Source organism: Hylobates moloch, unplaced genomic scaffold (assembly GCF_009828535.3).
Source record: "Hylobates moloch isolate HMO894 unplaced genomic scaffold, HMol_V3 SCAFFOLD_1, whole genome shotgun sequence".
NCBI classification, from domain to species: domain Eukaryota; kingdom Metazoa; phylum Chordata; class Mammalia; order Primates; family Hylobatidae; genus Hylobates; species Hylobates moloch.
Window position 1 is genome coordinate 136,342,838 of NW_026652276.1, and position 19,380 is coordinate 136,362,217.

The 19,380-nt window shown below is 42.6% G+C and overlaps 1 long non-coding RNA gene across 9 annotated transcripts in view; it reads left to right on the plus strand.

Moving 5' to 3' along the window:
* The window catches only part of LOC116812579 (uncharacterized), a 123,484-nt gene that overhangs the window by 71,148 nt on the left and 32,956 nt on the right, over positions 1 to 19,380 (plus strand). For 5 of the 9 annotated variants that reach the window (XR_009215374.1, XR_009215371.1, XR_009215377.1 and 2 more), the window contains exons 3-5: positions 5,382 to 5,465; positions 7,091 to 7,192; positions 18,743 to 18,967. This is a non-coding gene — a long non-coding RNA (uncharacterized LOC116812579). The remainder of the gene's footprint in view (positions 1 to 5,381; positions 5,466 to 7,090; positions 7,193 to 18,742; positions 18,968 to 19,380) is intronic. The other 4 variants (XR_009215373.1, XR_009215375.1, XR_009215376.1 and 1 more) reach the window with 1 other exon arrangement.

Sequence of the window (19,380 nt, forward strand, 5' to 3'; positions counted from 1 at the left end):
GGAATGGAGAATGGAATGGAGTGGAGAATGGAATGTAGAATGCAATGGAATGGAGAATGTAATGCAGAATGGAATGGAATGGAGAATGGAATGGGGGATGGAATGGAATGGAGAATGGAATGGAATGGAGGATGGAATGTAATAGATAGTGTAATGGAGAATGGAATGGAATAGAGAATGGAATAGAATGGAGAATTGAATGGAGAATGGAATGAAAAATGGAATGGAATGGAAAATGGAGTTGAATGGAGAATGTAATGTAATGGAATTGGAATGGAATGTAGCATGGAATGGAGAGTCGAATAGAATGGAGAATCGAATGGAATTGAGCATGGAATGGAGAATGGAATGGAATGGAGAGTGGAATGGATAATGGAATGGAGAATGGAATGGAGAATGGAAGGGAATGGAGAATGTAATGGAGAAGGGAATGGAATAGAGATTGGAATGGAGAATGGAATGGAATGGAGAATGGAATGGAGAATGGAATGGAGAATGGAATGGAATGGAGAATGGAATGGAGAATGAAATGGAATGGAGAATGGAATGCAGAATGGAATGGAATGCAGAATGGAATGGAATGGAGAATGGACAATGGAATGGAGAATGGAATGGAATGGAACATGGAATGTAGAATGGAATGGAATGAAGAATGGAAGAGAATGGAGTGGAATGGAGAATGAAATGGAGAATGGACTAGAATGGAATGGAGAATGGAATGGAGAATGGAATGGAATGGAATGGAGAATGGAATGGAATGGAATGGAGAATGGAATGGAATTGAATGGAGAATGGAATGGAGAATGGAGTGGAATGGAGAATGGAATGGAATGGAATATCTGACCTGAAAGTGGATCCTGTAATGGAGGGAAGAGAAATGCTGTAGAGAGCATTATTGAGGTCCGGCACAGTGGCTCCCATCTGTGATCCCAGCACTTTGAGAGACCAAAGTCGATGGATTTCTTGAGTCCAAGAGTTCAAGACCAGCCTGGGCAACATGGCAAAACCCTATCTCTATAGAAAAAGAAAATTAGGTGAATTCACAAAATTGGAACACAAATGGTAGAGAAAATAAAATGATTTAATTAGTTTACGTTTACTGAATTTGATAAGTGTGCCATGGTACATAAGAGAATGTCCTTTTCTTGGGAAATACACATTAAGTATTTAGGAGTAAAAGATGATGATGTTTATAATGTAGCCTCAGATAGTTGAGAAAAAAAGTGTGTGTGAGTGTGTGTGCAGTGGGAGATAGCACATACAAATAAGCAGTACAAATGTTAACAACAGGTGAATGTGGGTAAATGGTAAAGGGTGTTCTTTTTATTATTTCCATCTTTGCAACTTATTTATAAATTTGAAGTTATTTCCAAATAAAAAGTTTAAAAAATACAGCAAAAAAAGTTATATGAAATGGAAGAAAATGAGTGTCAGTAAATATGCAACAAGATCGGCCATACATTGATAATTATTGACACTGAGTGGTTTACTACAGTATAAAAAGAAGTTTATTATGCTCTTTCACTACTATTGAATATATTTGAAATTTTTCATAATAGAAGAAGGTAAACAGTAATGAAGGCATCTGAACTTGAAGATTGCTAAGTGTATTTCCCAACTCTAAAGCTCTATGGCCATTTGAGTGTGATGAATTGTGTATGTTAGGTATGATCCTTTTTTTTTTTTTTTTTTTGAGACAAGGTCTTGCTATGTTGCCCAAGCTGGCTTTGAACTCCTGACCTCAAGCAACCCTCCTACGTTGGAGGCCTTTTGAATAGCTGGGACTACAGGCTTACACCACTGTGCCCAGCTTGATCTAAATTTGAGTTCTACTTCGGCTCAAGTTTTTCCTCCAAAAATTGGGAAAACTATCTACTAATAAGAGTAACTCAATATCTGTTATGCATTTAAAGTTTTTAGCACATTTCCTGGCACACAGTATAGTAATTGTTCAATATATGTTAGTAATAACTTATTATTGGATGAATGAATGAAACAAAAAGATTAATTTTCACTGATGGTTAGAAGATGGAGCATTATCGGTAAGGAATTTGACCTGCACAACTATTCTCATTATTGTCATGAGGTGTTACAAGAGGTTCACAGAGAGGGGTACGGAAAGAACAATCTTTTTATAATTTTTTAGGTGGACTCTTATGTATTGAGAAATACATATTTCTCTCTTTTTTTTTTTTGAGATGGAGTCTTGCTTTGTCGCCCAGGCTGGAGTGCAGTGGCGCAATCTTGGCTCACTCCAAGCTCTGCCTCCCGGGTTCACGCCATTCTCCTGCCTCAGCTTCCTGAGTAGCTGGGACTACAGGCACCCGCCACCACACTCGGCTAATTTTTTTGTGTTTTTGGTAGAGACAGGGTTTCACCGTGTTAGCCAGGATGGTCTCAATCTTCTGATCTTGTGATCTGCCCACCTCGGCCTCCCAAAGTGCTGGGATTACAGGCATGAGCCACCACGCCCGGCCTATATTTCTCTTTTTTAAGCAGAATGTAACAGAGTCATTTATTTACCAGAAATTAACTCATGTAGAGAATAACGTAATATCCCCAGGAAAAGTAGAAGACATAAAATTAGAACCTTTCCCATCGTTAAACAAAGGCTCTGTGGAATCAAACCTGAATTTTTTAAGAAAAAATTGTGGTAGGCCGGGCACAGTGGCTGGTGCCTGTAATCTTAGCACTTTGGGAGGCTGAGGTGGGAGGATCATTTGAATCCAGGAATTCAAGACCAGCCTGGGCACATAGTGACACCTCATCTCTCCAAAAAAAAAAGCATGGAGGTGCTGGCCTGTGGTCCCATCTACTAGGGAGGCTGAGGGAAGAGGACTGCTTGAGCCCAGAGGTCAAGGCTGCAGTGAGCCATGATCACACTGCTGCACTTCAGCCTAGGCAACAGAGTGAGACCTTGTCTCAAAAAAGAAAAAATTGTGGTAAAATACACATAACATAAAATTTACAATCTTAACCATTTTAAAGCATACGCTTTGTTGATATTAGTACCTCCACAGTGTTGTGTAACCATCACCACGATCCAATTCCAGAACTTTTTTATCTTCCCAGACGGAAATTATGTATGCATTAAACACTAACTTCCCATTCTGGCTCCCTCTACCTCCTGGTAACCAGCATTCTACTTTCTGTCTCTGAGAATTTGACTATGCTGGTTGCCACATAGGAGTGGAATTGAGGTAGGAGGCAGTACTCGACTCCAGAGACAGGGCTTATGCTCCAGACCAGATTGAAGACTAGCTGAAACAGGGAAGAGGCGAAAGCACCTTTCCATAAGACAGACCCATTGTCAGCTTACCATTGCCATGAAAACACCTGGAAGTTACCACCCATTTCCACAGCATAAGCCAATGACCCAGAAGTTAATCTATTTCTAGAAATTTCTGCATAATCTGCCGCTTAATTTGCATATAATTAAAAGTGGGTATGAATATGACTGCAGACCTGCCTCTGAGCTTTTACTCTGGGCACACAGCCTATGGGGGTAGCCCCGCCCCACAAGGAGCAGTGCCTCTGCTACTGCTGCTGTGCACTGCCACTTCAATAAAAGTTGCTGACACCACCAGCTCACCCTTGAATTCTCTCCTGGGCAAAGCCAAGAACCTTAGTCCTGGGGCAAGCCCCAATTTTGGGGCTCACCTGCTCTACATCAGAATCAGATATAATAGTGTTTGTCTTTTTGTGACTTGTTTATTTCATGAAATACGTCTTCAAGCTTCATTGATTTTGTAGCATGGGTCAGAATTTCCCTCTCATATGGATACAGCACATCGTGTTTATCCATTCATTTGTCAGTGGCTGCTTAGGTTATTTCCATCCTTTGGCTTCTGTGGAAAATGCTTCTGTGAACATGGGTGTACAGATCTCTCTTCAAGCCCCTGCTTTCAATTTCAAGCCTGGATTTTTACATATGTTGGAGAAAGAAAGTTGTAAGTTCCTCTTCCCATCTAGCATTTAGAGGTTTTTTGTTTGTTTGTTTTCTGAGACAGTCTCGCTGTGTCACCCAGGCTGGAGTGCAGTGGCATGATCTCGGCTCACTGCAACCTCTGCCTCTCGGGTTCAAACAATTTTTCTGCCTCAGCCTCCCGAGCACCTGGGTCTACAGGCGCACGCCACTACAGTCAGCTAATTTCTATATTTTTAGTACAGACGGGGTTTCACCATGTTGGCCAGGCTGGTCTCAAACTCCTGACCTCAAGTGATCCGCCTGTCTAGGCCTCCCAAAGTGCTGGGATTACAGGCATGAGCCACCACATCTGGCCGGATTTCGTTTTTATTTGATGTTTTAATTGGCTTTTAAGGCAACAGTGATTATGCTTTTCTTGGTAAAGCACCAACATGAATAGTCTTGACCTGTTTGTAATAGCCAAGCTTCAGTTTAGTTTCCAATGTGTTCCTTCATGTGCAGTGCTCCTCACATGACTATTTGTAAGTAATTTCTGCTGGAGGGAGTTGATAATAGAAACTTTGTTTTTGGTTTTGGATGTTGGTTGAACACAGAGAAAACACGTTGAGATTGGTCAAGTTCATGAGAAAGGGCACATGAGCCCAGATTCTCTTCAGTAACAAAGTCCTCTTCTTTGAGGGCTGAGACCTGTTATTTTCTCAAGTGAGCCCAGCTTTGCTTGTGTTCACATTTGATTTTCCCCATGCACTCCAGCATGATAGCGCTTCTTGTCTCTTTGTTAAAGGGTTATGTAATTATGCAGATCAACGTTGTGGGTCTTTTTCCTCTTGGACAGTACTTTCTGGAACTGCTAGATTTTCAGATGAGAGCTGTTTATTCTGGATCAGACTTAATTTGGTCAGCTGAATTCTCTTGGGTATGAAGAGTTTTTCTTGCCCTTGGCCTACTTTTTGTGGTTCTAAATATCTTTTTACAGTTTCAACAAGTACTCTGTAAAACAGAAATAGTTGAAAGCACTGCTTTCTTTTGCCTTCTTAGTTCCTGTGCTGTTTAATGAGCTCAGTATGTCAGTTACATTGCCTTCTTTGAAAGCCATAACAACAGAGCCCTGCATTGCAAAGGAATGCTTTGTTATTCTCACCATATTCATCGAGTGCCCACTACGTGCCAGGCTCCTCACAGCTTGTTACAAAGCCAGATGGTTACCCCAGCGAATTCAGGAAGGTGATGGAGATATATTCAGGGCCCAGTGGGAAAAAAAAAAGGCACTGGTCTAGCTGAGATGGCCCAGGAAGCTCCGCGCTGCTTTTACCCACACACAGCATCTTCTCTACCTTTTATTGCACTTGGATTCTAAGCTCCCGCCCTCCCAAAGAGTAACAACTTAAAAGCAGAAGAAAATCACTGTAGTAAATCACCCTAATAAATCAACTCATTTCCCACGTTCTCACAGTTCTTGTGGAAGAAATGGAGAAAAAATACAGGAAGAAGAGAGAAGAAATGAAGACGGAAGCAAGTTCGACTCCTATTCTCCCAGGTGCCTCGTCCCTTTGTCTAATTTTGTATTCTGCATTTTCCTCTTTTCCACCTTCCCCTAGCGTTCACAATGATTGGTTTGTTTGTTTTTAATTTTTATTTATTTATTTATTTATTGAGAATGTTTCGCTCTTGCTGCCCAGGCTGGGGTGCAATACTGCAATCTTGGCTCACTGCAACCTCCACCTCCCGGTTCAAGTGATTCTCCTGTCTCAGCCTCCCAAATAGCTGGGATTTACAGGCATGCGCCACCATGCCCAGTTAGTTTTTTGTATCTAGTAGAGATGGGGTTTCACCATGTTGGTCAGGCTGGTCTTGACCTCCTGACCTTAGGTGATCCACCTGACTCGGCCTCCCAAAGTGCTGGGATTACAGGCGTGAGCCACCACACCCGGCCAACCACCACATCGGCCTTTTTTTTTTTTTTTTTTTTTTTTTTTTTTTTTTTTTGTGAATAGAGATGGAGTCTCAGGCTGGTCTCAAACTCCTGGGCTCCAGTGATTCACCTGCCATGGCCCCCCAGAGTGCTGAGATTACACGTGTGAGTGAGACAGTCTCACTCTGTCCCCCAGGCTAGAGTGCAGTGGTGCCATCTAAGCTCACTGCAACCTCTGCCTCTCTGGTTCAAGCAGTTCTCCTGCTTCAGCCTCCTGAGTAGCTGGGATTACAGGTGGGCGCAACCACGCCTGGCTAATTTTTATATTTTTAGTAGAGACGGGGTATCACCATGTTGGCCAGGCTGGTTTCAAACTCCTGACCTCAGGTAGATCCACCCACCTCGGCCTCCCAAAGTGCTGGAATTACAGATGTGAGCCCCTGCACCCAGCCTCACAATGCTTGTTTTATTAGTTGTCCAACATCACACTGAGTATCACACTTAGTATTATGCTTCAGGGTGTAACTCAGTTCTCTGTTGGTGGTTCCCAATTTTCACTATTATGTAAAATGCTGTGACAGAGAACTTCATGCTTTTAACTTTTCTTTTTCCTTTTGGATTATTTCTTTAATATAAGAATGGAATGCTGGTCAGGCTTAGGATGGGAGTCAATCCATTTTAAATGACTTATGATCTCCTTATTAAGCTACAGGGGCATAAAAACATTCACTCCTGCTGTATTGACCATGCTTCTCAAAAGCACACCTCATTTAAAGCAATGAAACAAGTGTTAGCTTAATATTCAGATACACTCAAAAAAGAACTCGGTTGAAGCAGGAGAGCCAGCTACAGTGCTGGAAACCCTGAGTCACAGAGCCCTCAGTGAGGGAGTCTGGACCGCCACGTGCTGGGGGAGCGCCCCTTGCTGCCGTACTCCTCATTTTATCAGGACAGGACTTCATTTGAGCAAAGAGTTTCCCATCTAAAGAAATATTTGGAAACCAGGAGTCCATTTCCTTTATTTTATTCAGGACATAGGCTCAGCAAGGTCTCTTTTTAAATGCAGCCAAGATCCACAACAATCCAGGACTGCATTCTGCCTTCAGGTTTTGGGGTGCTCTGGACACAGAATTCCTCTCCTAGTAAATGAGGGGAACGGAAGGAGTGAGGGCCTGGGAGGCCAAGGGAGGAGGTTCACCTGGGAAGAGTCAGGCCTGTTTCTCCTCATTTCTTCTCTCCCTCATTCCTAGCTTCTTCCACACGTCTGTGAGGACAGATCTTTCTAAAACAGCACATCTTGAGGCCGGGCACGGTGACTCATCCCTGTAATCCCAGCACTTTAGGAGGCCAAGGTGAGCGGATCACCTGAGGTCAGGAGTTCGAGACCAGCCTGACAAACATGGTGAAATCCCGTCTCTACTAAAAATACAAAAAAAAAAAAAAATCGGCCCGGCGTGGTGTCGCGTGCCTGTAATCCCAGCTACTTGGGAGGCTGAGGCACAAGAATCACTTGAGCCTGGGAGGTGGAGGGTGCAGTGAGCAGAGATCACCCCACTGCACTCCAGCCTGGGCGACAGAGCAAGGCTGTTTCAAGAATAAATAAATAAATAAACAAAACAACACATCTCCTATGTTGCTCTCCTGGTGACAGCCCCTCACTCCCTCCACTGCTCACCAGGCACCTTCAGCGTCCTGGCCACATGGCTTCTCCTCACCTCCACCAGCCCCTCAGACCTCCCCCTGCAGGAAGCCTCCTGGCACAGGGACTTTACCCCTTTGTTCCTTCCTCTCTGTTGTCTCTCTACCTGGAGCTCCCATCCTGGTCTCACTCGACTTTGCCCTTCACGAGAATCTTTCACGAGAATCCCAAGGGCATCCCTCCCATGCCCATGGCCGTGGTGCTCCTAAGGCTTCTGGAAGGTAGGGCCCTGTCTGCTTTCCTCAGTTTCTCCAGCAGCCTGGGGCCGGGAGAAGGGCAGCACTACGAGAAAGAAGGGGAATGGGAAAGAGCCATTTGCTTCCTTAAAGATGGCGGAGGCCGGGCACGGTGGCTCACGCTTGTAATCCCAGCACTTTGGGAGGCCGAGGCGGGCGGATCACGAGGTCAGGAGATCGAGACCATGGTGAAACCCCGTCTCTACTAAAAGTACAAAAAATTAGCTGGACGTGGTGGCGGGCGCCTGTAGTCCTAGCTACTGGGAGAGGCTGAGGCAGGAGAATGGCGTGAACCCGGGAGGCGGAGCTTGCAGTGAGCCGAGATAGCGCCACTGCACTCCAGCCTGGGCGACAGAGCGAGACTCCGTCTCAAAAAAAAAAAAAAAAAAAAAAGGGCAGGAAGCTGTTTGAATTACATCGGTTAGCCATCACCGGAGGGGGCAGATTCGTGAGTTTTTCCCCAAAGAGAGCTTTCTTTTTTCTTTTTTTTTCTTTTTCAACTTTTATTTTCAGTTCAGGGGGTACATGTGCAGCTTTGTAACATGGGTAAAGTGCGTGTCACTGGGGTTTGATATACAAATGGTTTCGTTACCAGGGTAGTGAGCATACTACCTGATATGAAGTTTGTTGATGCTCACTCTCCTCCCAGCCTCCACCCTCAAGTAGGCCCGGTGTCTATTATTCCCCTCTGTGTCCATGTGGACTTCATTTATAAAGTGAGATAAATAAGAACGTGTGGTGGCCAGGGTGGTGGCTCACGCCTGTAGTCCCAGCACTTTGGGAGGCTGAGGCAGGCGGATCACGAGGTCAGGAGTTCGAGACCAGCCAGACTAACATGGTGAAACCCCGTCTCTACTAAAACAAAAATTAGCTGGGTGTGGTGGCACATGCCTGTAATCCCAGTTACTCAGGAGGCTGAGGCAGGAGAATTGCTTGAACCTGGGAGGCGGAGGTTGCAGTGAGCCCAGATCTTATCACTACACTCCAGCCTAGGTGACAGAGTGAGACTCTGTCTCAAAAAAAAAAAAAAAAAAGTGGTATTTGGTTTTCTGTTCCTGTGTTAATTTGCTTAGGATAATGGCCTCCAGCTCTGTCCATGTTGCTGCAAAGGACATGATTTCATTCTTTTTTTATGGCTATGTAGTATTCCATGGTATATATGGACCACATTTTCTTTATCCAGTCTACCACTGATGGGCATCTAGGTTGATTTCATGTCTTTGCTATTGTGAACAGTGCTGCAATGAACATATATGTGTATGTGTGTTTTTGGTAGAATGATTTATATTCCTTTGGGTATATACCCAGAATTGAATGGTAGTTTTTTTTAAGTTCTTTTAGAAATCTCCAAACTGCTTTCCACAGTGGCCAAACTAGTTTATATTCCTACAACAGTGTATAAGCATTCCCTTTTCTCTACAACCTCACTAACATCAGTTATTTCCTGACTTTTTAGGATTAGCCATCCTGACTGGTGTGAGATGTTATCTCATTGTTTTTTTGATTTGCATTTCTCTAATGATTAGTGATATAGAGCATTTTTTCGTATGCTTGTTGGCCACATGTGTGTCTTCTTTTGAGAAGTGTCTGTTCATGTCTTTTGCCGATTTCTTTTTCTTGAGATAGAGTCTTGCTCTGTCACCCAGGCTGGAGTGCAGTAGCACAATATCAGCTCACTGCAACCTCTGCCTCTTGGGCTCAAGTGATTCTTCCTGTCTCAGCCTCCCAAGTAGCTGAGATTATAGGCGCCCGCCACCACGCCTGGCTAATTTTTGTATTTTTAGTAGAGACAGCGTTTCATCATTTTGGCCAGCCTGATCTCGAACTTCTGACCTCAAGTGATCCACCCGCCCAAGGTGCTAGGATCCAAACATATCTTTCTTTTCTTTTGTTTTTTTGGACAGAGTCTCACTGTGTAGCCCAGGTTGAAGTGCAATGGTGCAGTCTCGGCTCACTGCAAACTCTGCCTCCTGGGTTCAAATGATTCTCCTGACTCAGCCTCCCAAGTAGCTGGGACTACAGGCACGTGCCACCACGCCCGGCTAATTTTTTGTATTTTTAGTAGAGATGGGGTTTTACCGTGTTAGCCAGGATGGTCTCGATCTCCTGACCTTGTGATCTGCCCACCTTGGCCTCCCAAAGTGTTGGGATTACAGGCGTGAGCCACTGTGCCTGGCCCCAAATATATCTCTTATATCACGATGATAATAGTAATAGCTTACACATACCTAGCACTTCACAGAGAGTGTCTACATGCCTGTGTATCTGATAACTGCTAAAAAAGAAGGAATTAACATTTGTTGAGCAGAAATGATTGAATACATGCAGCGAAGCCAGCCCCTCATTTTCCTCAAACAGCACTTTTAATTTATATAATGATAGGAAGTTTTTAGGGAGATGAAGCAAAACCTCAATTAAAAGTCAGGAGTCCTGGGTTTGACCTTATTTCCTTATTTATAAAACTGGGACGTGACCTATTCTTGCCTTTTCCACAATGAGATAATGCTATTCTGGCCAGCACAGATGATATGATTGTGTAGAAACTCTCCCCCCATTATAAAATTATAAATTATTGAATTATAAAGCAACAACAAAGACAGAATGGCTTTAATGCAGAGATAGTCAAATTGACCAAAGGAATAGGAGGAAATATCTTGAAAAGGACCCAGGCTGCTTGTGGTGGCTCACGCCTGTAATCTCAGCACTTTGGGAGGCCAAGGCAGGAGGATCACTTGAGCCCAGGAGGAGGAGACCAGCCTGGGCAGTGTGGCAAAACCTTGTCTCTACAAAAACTCAGAAAACTTAGCTGGGCATGGTGGGACATGCCTGTAGTCCCAGCTAATCAGGAGGCTGAGGTGCGAGGATCACTTGAGCCCAGGAGGTTGAGGCTACAGTGAGTCATGATCACACCATGCTACTCCAGCCTTAATGTCAGAGTGACACCTTGTCTCAGAGAAGAAAAAGACTCACATGTATATCTGTTCATCCAAAGGTATTGTAAAGAAAGCAAAAGGCCAACCCGCAAACTGGAAGAAGATATCTGCATCCACATAACTGACAATGGACTAGTGCTGTGGTTTGAAAGTCCTCTGCAAAACACTTGGGGAAATTATTTATTTTTGTTTTATTATTATTATTATTAGAATCAGAGTTGTGCTGTGTTGCCCAGGCTGGAGTGCAGTGGTACAATCAAAGCTCACTAAAACCTTGAACTTCTGGGTTCACGTGATCCTCCTGGCTCAGCCTCCTGAGTAGCTGGGACCAAAGCCATGTGCCACCATGCCTGGCTAATTTTTCGTTTTTTGTAGAGATGGAGTCTCACTATGTTGCCCAGGCTAGTCTTGAACTCCTGGCCTCAAGCAGTCCTCCTGCCTTGTTCTCCCAAAATGCTGGGACTGCAGGCATGAGCCACCACACCTGGCCTTCACGTTGAAATTTAATTGCATTGTATAGTAGTAAGAGGTTGAACCTGTAAGAGGAAATTAGTTAATGAGTGATCCGTCCTCATAAATGTATTAATGACATTACTGGGGGAATGGGTTAGTTATCATGGGAGTGGGTTTGTGATAAAAGGGTGAAGTTCAGCTCCCATCTGTTCTTGTTCTTGTGCCTTCCACCATGGGATGAGAGAGCATGAAGGCCCTCATGTGCCAGATCCTGTGCCATGCTTTTGGACTTCACAGCCTCCAGAACTATAAGCCCAAAAAACTTCTAGTGTTTATACATTAGTCAATCTGTGGTATTGTTATAGCATCAGAAAACAAACTAAGACAACTAGTATTGAGAATATAGAAAGATTTCCTACAAATAAGAAAAAGAGTACTCTGTAATACAATGAGTAAAAAACTTGAGCAAACATTTCACAGATGAGATATGAACAACCAATAAATATTTGAAAAGGTGCTCAAATTTCTTAGAAATTAGGAAATACAAAATAAGTCCACAACACTTTTATACTCATTTGTGTTGTGGGAAGTCAGGGACCCCAAAGTGAGGGACTGGCTGAAGCCATGGCAGAAGAACATAAATTGTGAAGATTTCATGAACATTTATTAGTTCCCCAAATTAATACTTTTATAATTTCTTATGCCTGTCTTTACTGCAGTCTCTGAACATAAATTGTGAAGATTTAATGGACATTTATCACTTCCCCAACCAATACTCTTGTGATTTCCTATGCCTGTCTTTAATCTCTTAATCCCATCATCTTTGTAAGCTGAGGATGTATGTCGCCTCAGGACCCTGTGATGATTGCATTAACTGCAGAAATTGTTTGTAGAGCATGTGTGTTTGAACAATATGAAATCTGGGCACCTTAAGAACAAGATAACAGCGATTTTCAGGGAACAAGGGAGATAACCTTAAAGTCTGGCTGCCTGTGGGCTGGGCAGGACAGAGCCATGTTTCTCTTATTACCAAAAACGGGTAAGAGAAATATTGCTGAATTCTTTCCCCAGTAAGGAATATTAATAATTAACAGCCCTGGGAAAAGAATGCATTCCCAGGGCGGGGCCTCTAAAATGGCCACCCTGGGAGTGTCTGCCTTATGCAGATGTAGATAGGGATGAAATGCGCCCTAGTCTCCTGCATCGCCCCCAGGCTTGCTAGAATTAGGAAATTCCAGCCTGGCAAATTCTAGTCAGACCGGTTCTCTGTTCTTGAACCTTGACAATGTGTGCACAGCAGGACATGGAAGCTCACTAGTGATTCTAGTTTCGCCCTGACCTTTTGCCTTGTGATCTTTTGTCGCCCTTGAAGCATGTGATCTCTTGTCACCCTTGAAGCATGTGATCTCTGTGACCCACACCCTATTCGTGCACTCCCTCCCCTTTGAAAATTGCTAATAAAAGCTTGCTGGTTTTACGGCTCAGGAGGCATCACCGAACCTGCCGACATGTGATGTCTCCCCCAGACACCCGGCTTTAAAATTTCTCTCTTTTGTGCTCTTTCCCTTTATTTCTCAGACTGGCCGACACTTAGGGAAAATAGAAAACCCACATGAAATATTGGGGGCTGAATTTCCCCCGATACTTGAACAGCAAAAATTTAAGTCTGTCATGTGTTGGTGAGGTCAAAGAGCATATCTTGCGAGTGGGAATGTCGTTGGTACTACCACTTGGGAAACCATTTGGAATTACCTTGTATGATACATTGAAAATGGCCACATTTTCTGATACTGTTGCCATTGAGAGGTTGAGTCCCTTCTCCTTAAATCTGGGCTGGTCTTAGTGACTTCTTGGCCACTAGAATGCAGCAGAAGTAGCCAGGTGCGTGGCTCATGCTTGTAATCCCAGCACTTTGGGAGGCTGAGGCGGGCGGATCACGAGGTCAGGAGTTCGAGACCAGCCTGGCCAACATGGTGAAACCCCTTCTCTACTAAACATACAAAAATTGGCCGGGTGTTGTGGCACATGCCTGTAGTCCCAGATACTTGGGAGGCTGAGGCAGGAGAATCACGTGAACCCGGGAGGCGGAGGCTGCAGTGAGCTGAGATCACACCACTGCACTCCAGACCGGGTGACACAGCAAAACTCCATCTCAAAAAAAAAAAAAAAAAAATGCAGCAGAAGTAACACTCTGGGACATCAAATGCTAGGACAGAAGAAGCCTGCAGTTTCTGTCTGTTTAGGTCTTTTGGAACACTTGTTCTTGGAGCTTAGCCACCATGCTGTCAGGAAGCCCACACAGTTGCAGAGAGAGGCTCCCTTGCCAGCCAGCACCAACTTGCAGTCATGTGAGGATCCTAGAAGTTGGATCCTCCAATTGACAGTTCATCCTGGGAGCAGATGAAACATACCTGCTAATCTCTGCCCAAATACCAGATCCTTGAGGAAAATAAATGACTTTTATTGTTTTTTAAGCTATGTGATTTTTAAAAAATAACTTTATGTTATAACTTACATACCATAGAATTCAACCATATAAGTCTACAGTTGGGTGATTTTTAGTACGTTTTAAAAGTTATGCAACCATTACCACAGTTTTAAAACTTTTTTTTTTTTTTTTTTTCATTTTAGAGATAGGGTCTCTCTGCCGCTCAGCCTGGAGTGCAAGTGGCATGATCATAGCTCCCTGCAGCCTTGACCTCCTAGGCTCAAGTGATCCTCCTACCTCAGCCTCCTGAGCAGCTGGGTCTACAGGCACTTGCCACCATGCCCTGCTTTTTTTTGGGTAGAGACAAGGTCTTGCTTTGTTACCCAGACTGGTCTCAAACTCCGTGCTCATGTGATCTTCTCACCTTGGCCTCCCAAAGTGCTAGGATTATAGGTGTGAGCCCACTACCACCCTATTATGATTCACTGTGAGGCCCCAAGTTTTGGGAAGGGTTGTTATACAGTAATAGATAATAGAAACCTAACAAACTGAAGATACACATACACTATGGCTTAGCAATTCCATTCCTAGGTGTGCACCCTAGAGAAACTCATACACACCTATCAGGAGACATACACAAGACTGATCTTAGCAACCTGCTTGTACAGTAGTACCTTGGATAAGGTTTCATGGTTTTAATTCCCTGCATTCAACTGCAGTCTGAAAATATTAAATGGAAAATTCCAGAAATAACTCATAAGGGTGTTTTTTTTAAATATATCTTTCTTTTTTATTTATTTATTTTACTTTAAGTTCCGGGATACATATGCAGAACGTGTAGGTTTGTTAGACAGGTATACAGGTACCATGGTGGTTTGCTACACTTATTAACCCGTCATCTAGGTTTTAAGTTCAGCAAGCATGCATTAACTGTTTGTCCTGATGTTCTCCCTCCCTTCGCCTTCCACCCTCCGACAGGCCCCAGTGTGTGTTGTTCCCCTCCCTGTGTCCATGTGTGTTCTCATTATTCAGCTCCTACTGAGTGAGAACATGCAGTGTTTGGTTTTCTGTTTCTGTGTTAATTTGCTGAGGATGAGGGCTTCCAGCTTCATCCATGTCCCCGCAAAGGACATGATCTCATTCCTTTCTATGGCTGCGTAGTATTCCATGGTGTATATGTACCACATTTTCTTTATCCAGTTTATCATTGAGCATTTTTGTTGGTTCCATGTCTTTGCTACTGTAAACAATGCTGCACTAAACATATGTGTGCATGTGTCTTTATAGTAGAGTGATTTATATTCCTTTGGTTATATATCCAGTAATGAGATTGCTGGGTCAAATAGTATTTCTGATTCCAGATCCTTGAGAAATTGCCACACTGTCTTCCACAATGTTTGAACTAATTTACATTTCCCCCAACAGTGTAAAAGTGTTCCTATTTCTCCACAGCCTCACCAGCATCTGTTGTTTCTTGGCTTTTTAATAATCGCCATTCTGACTGGTGTGAGATGGTATCTTATTATGGTTTTGATTTGCATTTCTGTAATGATCAGTGATGTTGAGGTTTTTTTCATATGTTTGTTGGCCGCATAGATGTCTTCTTTAGAGGAGTGGCTGTTCATATTCTTTGCCCTTTTTGATGGGGTTGTTTTTTTCTTGTACATTTGTTTAAGTTCCTTGTAGATTCTGGATATTAGACCTTTGTCGGATGGGTAGATTGCAAAAATTTTCTCCCATACTGTAGGTTGCCTGTTCACTCTGATGATAGTTTCTTTGCTCTGCAGAAGCTCTTTAGTTTAATTAGATCCCATTTGTCAATTTGGGCTTTTGTTGAAATTGCTTTTGGCATTTTCGTCATGAAATCTTTGTTCATACCTACGTCCTGAATGGTATTGCCTAGGTTTTCTTCTAAGGTTTTTATGATTTTCAGTTTTACATTTAAGTCTTTAATCTATCTTGAGTTATTTTTTGTATAAGGTGTAAGGAAGGGGTCTAGTTTCAGTTTCCTGCACACGGCTAACCAGTTTTCCCAGCACCACTTATTAAATAGGGAATCCTTTCCCCATTGCTTGTTTTTGTCAGGCTTGTCAAAGAGCAGATGGCTTTAGATGTGTGGTGTTGTTTCTGAGGTCTCTGTTTTGTTCCTTTGGTTTATATGTCTGTTTTGGTACCAATACCATGCTTTTTTGGTTACTGTAGTCTGGTAGTATAGTTTGAAGTCAGGTAGCATGATGCCTCCAGCTTTGTTCTTTTTGCTTACAATTGTCTTGAATATGTGGGCTCTTTTTTGGTTCCATATGAAATTTAAAGTAGTTTTTTCTAATTGTTTGAAGAATGTCAATGGTAGTTTAATGGGAATAGCATTGAATCTATAAGTTACTTTGGTCAGTATGGTCATTTTCACAATATTGATTCTTCCTATCCATGAAGATGGAATTTTTTTTATTTGTTTGTGTCTTCTCTTATTTCCTTGAGCAGTGGTTTGTAGTTCTCCTTGAAGAGGTCCTTCACGTCCCTTGTTAGCTGCATTCCTAGGTATTTTATTCTCTTTGTAGCAATTTGTGAATGGGAGTTCATTATGATTTGGCTCTCTACTTGTCTATTGTTGGTGTAAAGGAAAGCTTGTGATTTCTGCAGGTGATTTTGTATCCTGAGACTTTGCTGAAGTTGCTTACCAGTTTAAGGAGTTTTTGGGCTCAGATGATGGGGTTTTCTAAATATAGAATCATTTTGGCTGCAAACAGAGACAATTTGACTTCCTCACTTCCCATTTGAACACCCTTGTTTCTTTCTCTTGCCTGATTGCCCTGGCCAAAACTTCCAATACTATGTTGCATAGGAGTGGTGAGAGAGGGCATCCTTGTCTTGTGCTGGTTTTCAAAGAGAATGCTTCTAGCTTTTGCCCATTCAATATGATATTGGCTATGGGAATGTCATAAATAGCTCTTATTTTTTTTGAGACATGTTCCATCAATACCTAGTTTATTGAGAGCTTTTAACATGAAGGGATGTTGAATTTTATCAAAGGCCTTTTCTGCATCTATTGAGATGATCATGTGGTTTTGGTCATTGGTTCTGTTTATGTGATGGATTAGGTTTATTGATTCAGATATGCTGAACCAGCCTTGCATCACAGGGATGAAGTGGACTTGATCGTAGTGGATAAACTTTTTGATGTGCTGCTGGATTCAGTTTGCCAGTATTTTATTGAGGATTTTCACATCGATGTTCATCAGGGATATTGGCCTGAGGTTTTTGTTCTTGTTGTGTCTCTGTCAGGTTTTGGTATCAGGATGATGCTGGTCTCCTAAAATGAGTTAGGGAGGAGTCCCTTCTCTTCAATTGTTTGGAATGCTTCAGAAGGAATGTACCAGCTCTTTTTTGTACCTCTGGTAGAATTCACCTGTGAATCCATCTGGTCCTGGGCCTTTTTTGGTTGGTAGGCTATTAATTACGGCCTCAGTTTAAGAACTTGTTATTGGTCAATTCAGGGATTCAACTTCCTCCTGGTTTAGTCTTGGGAGGGTGTATGTGTCCAGGAACTTATCCATTTCTTCCAGATTTTCTAGTTTATTTGTGTAAAGGTGTTTATAGTATTCTCTGATGGTAGTTTGTATCTCTGTGGGGTCAGTGGTGATATCCCTTTATCGTTTTTTACTGTATCTATTTGATTCTTCTCTCCGTTCTTCTTTATTAGTCTAGCTAGTGGTCTATTTTGTTAGTTTTAAAAAAAAAAAAAATCAGCTCCTGGATTCATTGATTTTTTTTTGAAGGGTTTTTCATGTCTCCATCTACTTCAGTTCTGCTCTGATCTTAGTTACTTCTTGTCTTCTGCCAGCTTTTGGATTTGTTTGCTCTTGCTTCTCCAGTTCTTTTAATTATGATGTTAGGGTGTCAATTTGAGAGCTTTCTAGCTTTCTGATGTGGGCATTTAGTGCTATAAATTTCTCTCTTAATACTGCTTTAGCTGTGTCCCAGAGATTCTGGTACATTGTCTCTTTGTTCTCATTGGTTTCAAAGAACTTCTTGATTTCTGCCTTAATTTCATTATTTACCCAGGAGTCATTCAGGAGCAGGCTGTTCAGTTTCCATGTAGTTGTGTGGTTTTGAATGAGTTTATTAATCCCTGAGTTCTAATTTAATTGCACTGTGGTCTGAGAGACTTTTATGATTTCAGTTCTTTTGTATTTGCTGAGGACAACTTATAAGTTTTAAATTGCTTGGCGTTCTGAGTAGTGTGATGAAATCTCAGGTTGTCCTTCTCTGTCCCACTCAGGACATTCCATCTCTTGTCCAGTGTATCCTTGAGGTCTACACTGTTGCCCTTGTTGGTAGTCATCCATTTGGTTTCCTCCTGACACCCAACCATCAACATCATTATGGCTCAATGATCCAGGATCACCTGAAGCAGATGGTCCTCCTTTTGACATATCATCAGAAGGTCAATAGTAGCCTGACACTAGTCACAATGCCTGTGTCATTCACCTAATCATGTAGGCATTTTGTCATCTCACATCATCACAGGAAGGGTGAATGCAGTACAAAGAAGATATTTTGAGGGAGAGATCATATTTGCATCACTTTTATTATAGTATATTGTTATAATTGTTCTATTTTTTTTTTTTTTTTTTTTTTTTTTTGAGACAGAGTCTCACTCTGTAGCCCAGGCTGGAGTGCAGTGGCGTGATCTCGGCTCACTGCAAGCTCTGCCTCCTGGATTCACGCCATTCTTCTGCTTCAACCTCCTGACTAGCTGGGACTACAGGTGTCCACCACCACACCCGGCTAATTTTTTTTGTGTGTTTTTAGTAGAGACAGAGTTTCACTGTGTTAGCCAGGATGTTCTCGATCTCCTGACCTCATGGATCCACTGGCCTCGGCCTCCCAAAGTGCTGGGATTACAGGCGTGAACCACTGCATCCGGCTTCTGTTTTTATTGTTAGTTATTGTTAATTTCTTACTGTGCTTAATTTATAAACTTTGTCATAGGTACGTATTGGAAAAAAATGTAGTAATATATAGAGTTCAGTACTATCTGTGGTTTCATGTGTGTAGTAGGGGTCTTAGAACGTAACCTCCAAAGGTATGGTGGGACTACTGTATTTTTTGTTTCTTTTTCTTTCTTTCTTTTTTTTTTTTTTCAATTCCAGGCACATGATGCTCGAGGGGGGCCTACTATAATAGCAAACATCGACTGGGGAGGGGAAGACCAAAAAAATTGTTCATGAACTCATGAACAATTGAGTGTGGAAATGAACTGCAGTATTTTCATACAATAGAATACTTCCTGGCAGTGAAAATGATCTACAGATAGACAAAGCGACATGATGCTCAGGAACTTAATATGCAAGAAAAAGCAAGTCACAGGGTAATATGTATGTATGATTCAACTTGTATAAAGTTCAAAAATCTGACACACTAAACAGTCTGTTGTTGAGAAGGGAAATATACCGTAATTTTTTTTTCCTTCGAGGCAGAGTCTCTGTTGCCCAGTCTGGAGTGCAGTGGCACAATCACAGCTCACTGCAGCCTTGATTCCCCTGGCTCAGGTGATCTCCCACCTCAGCCTTGTGAGTAGCTGGGACCACAGACATGTGCCACCATGCCTGGCTAATTTTTGTTTTTGTATTTTTCATAGAGATAGGGTTGTGACATGTTGCACAGGTTGGTCTCAAACTCCTGGGCTCAAGTGATCCAGCTGCCACGGCCTCCCAAAGTGCTGGCATTACAGTCGTAAGCCACAATGCCTGGACAAATTTTTAAGCAAAATGAGGGATGAGAGACACCC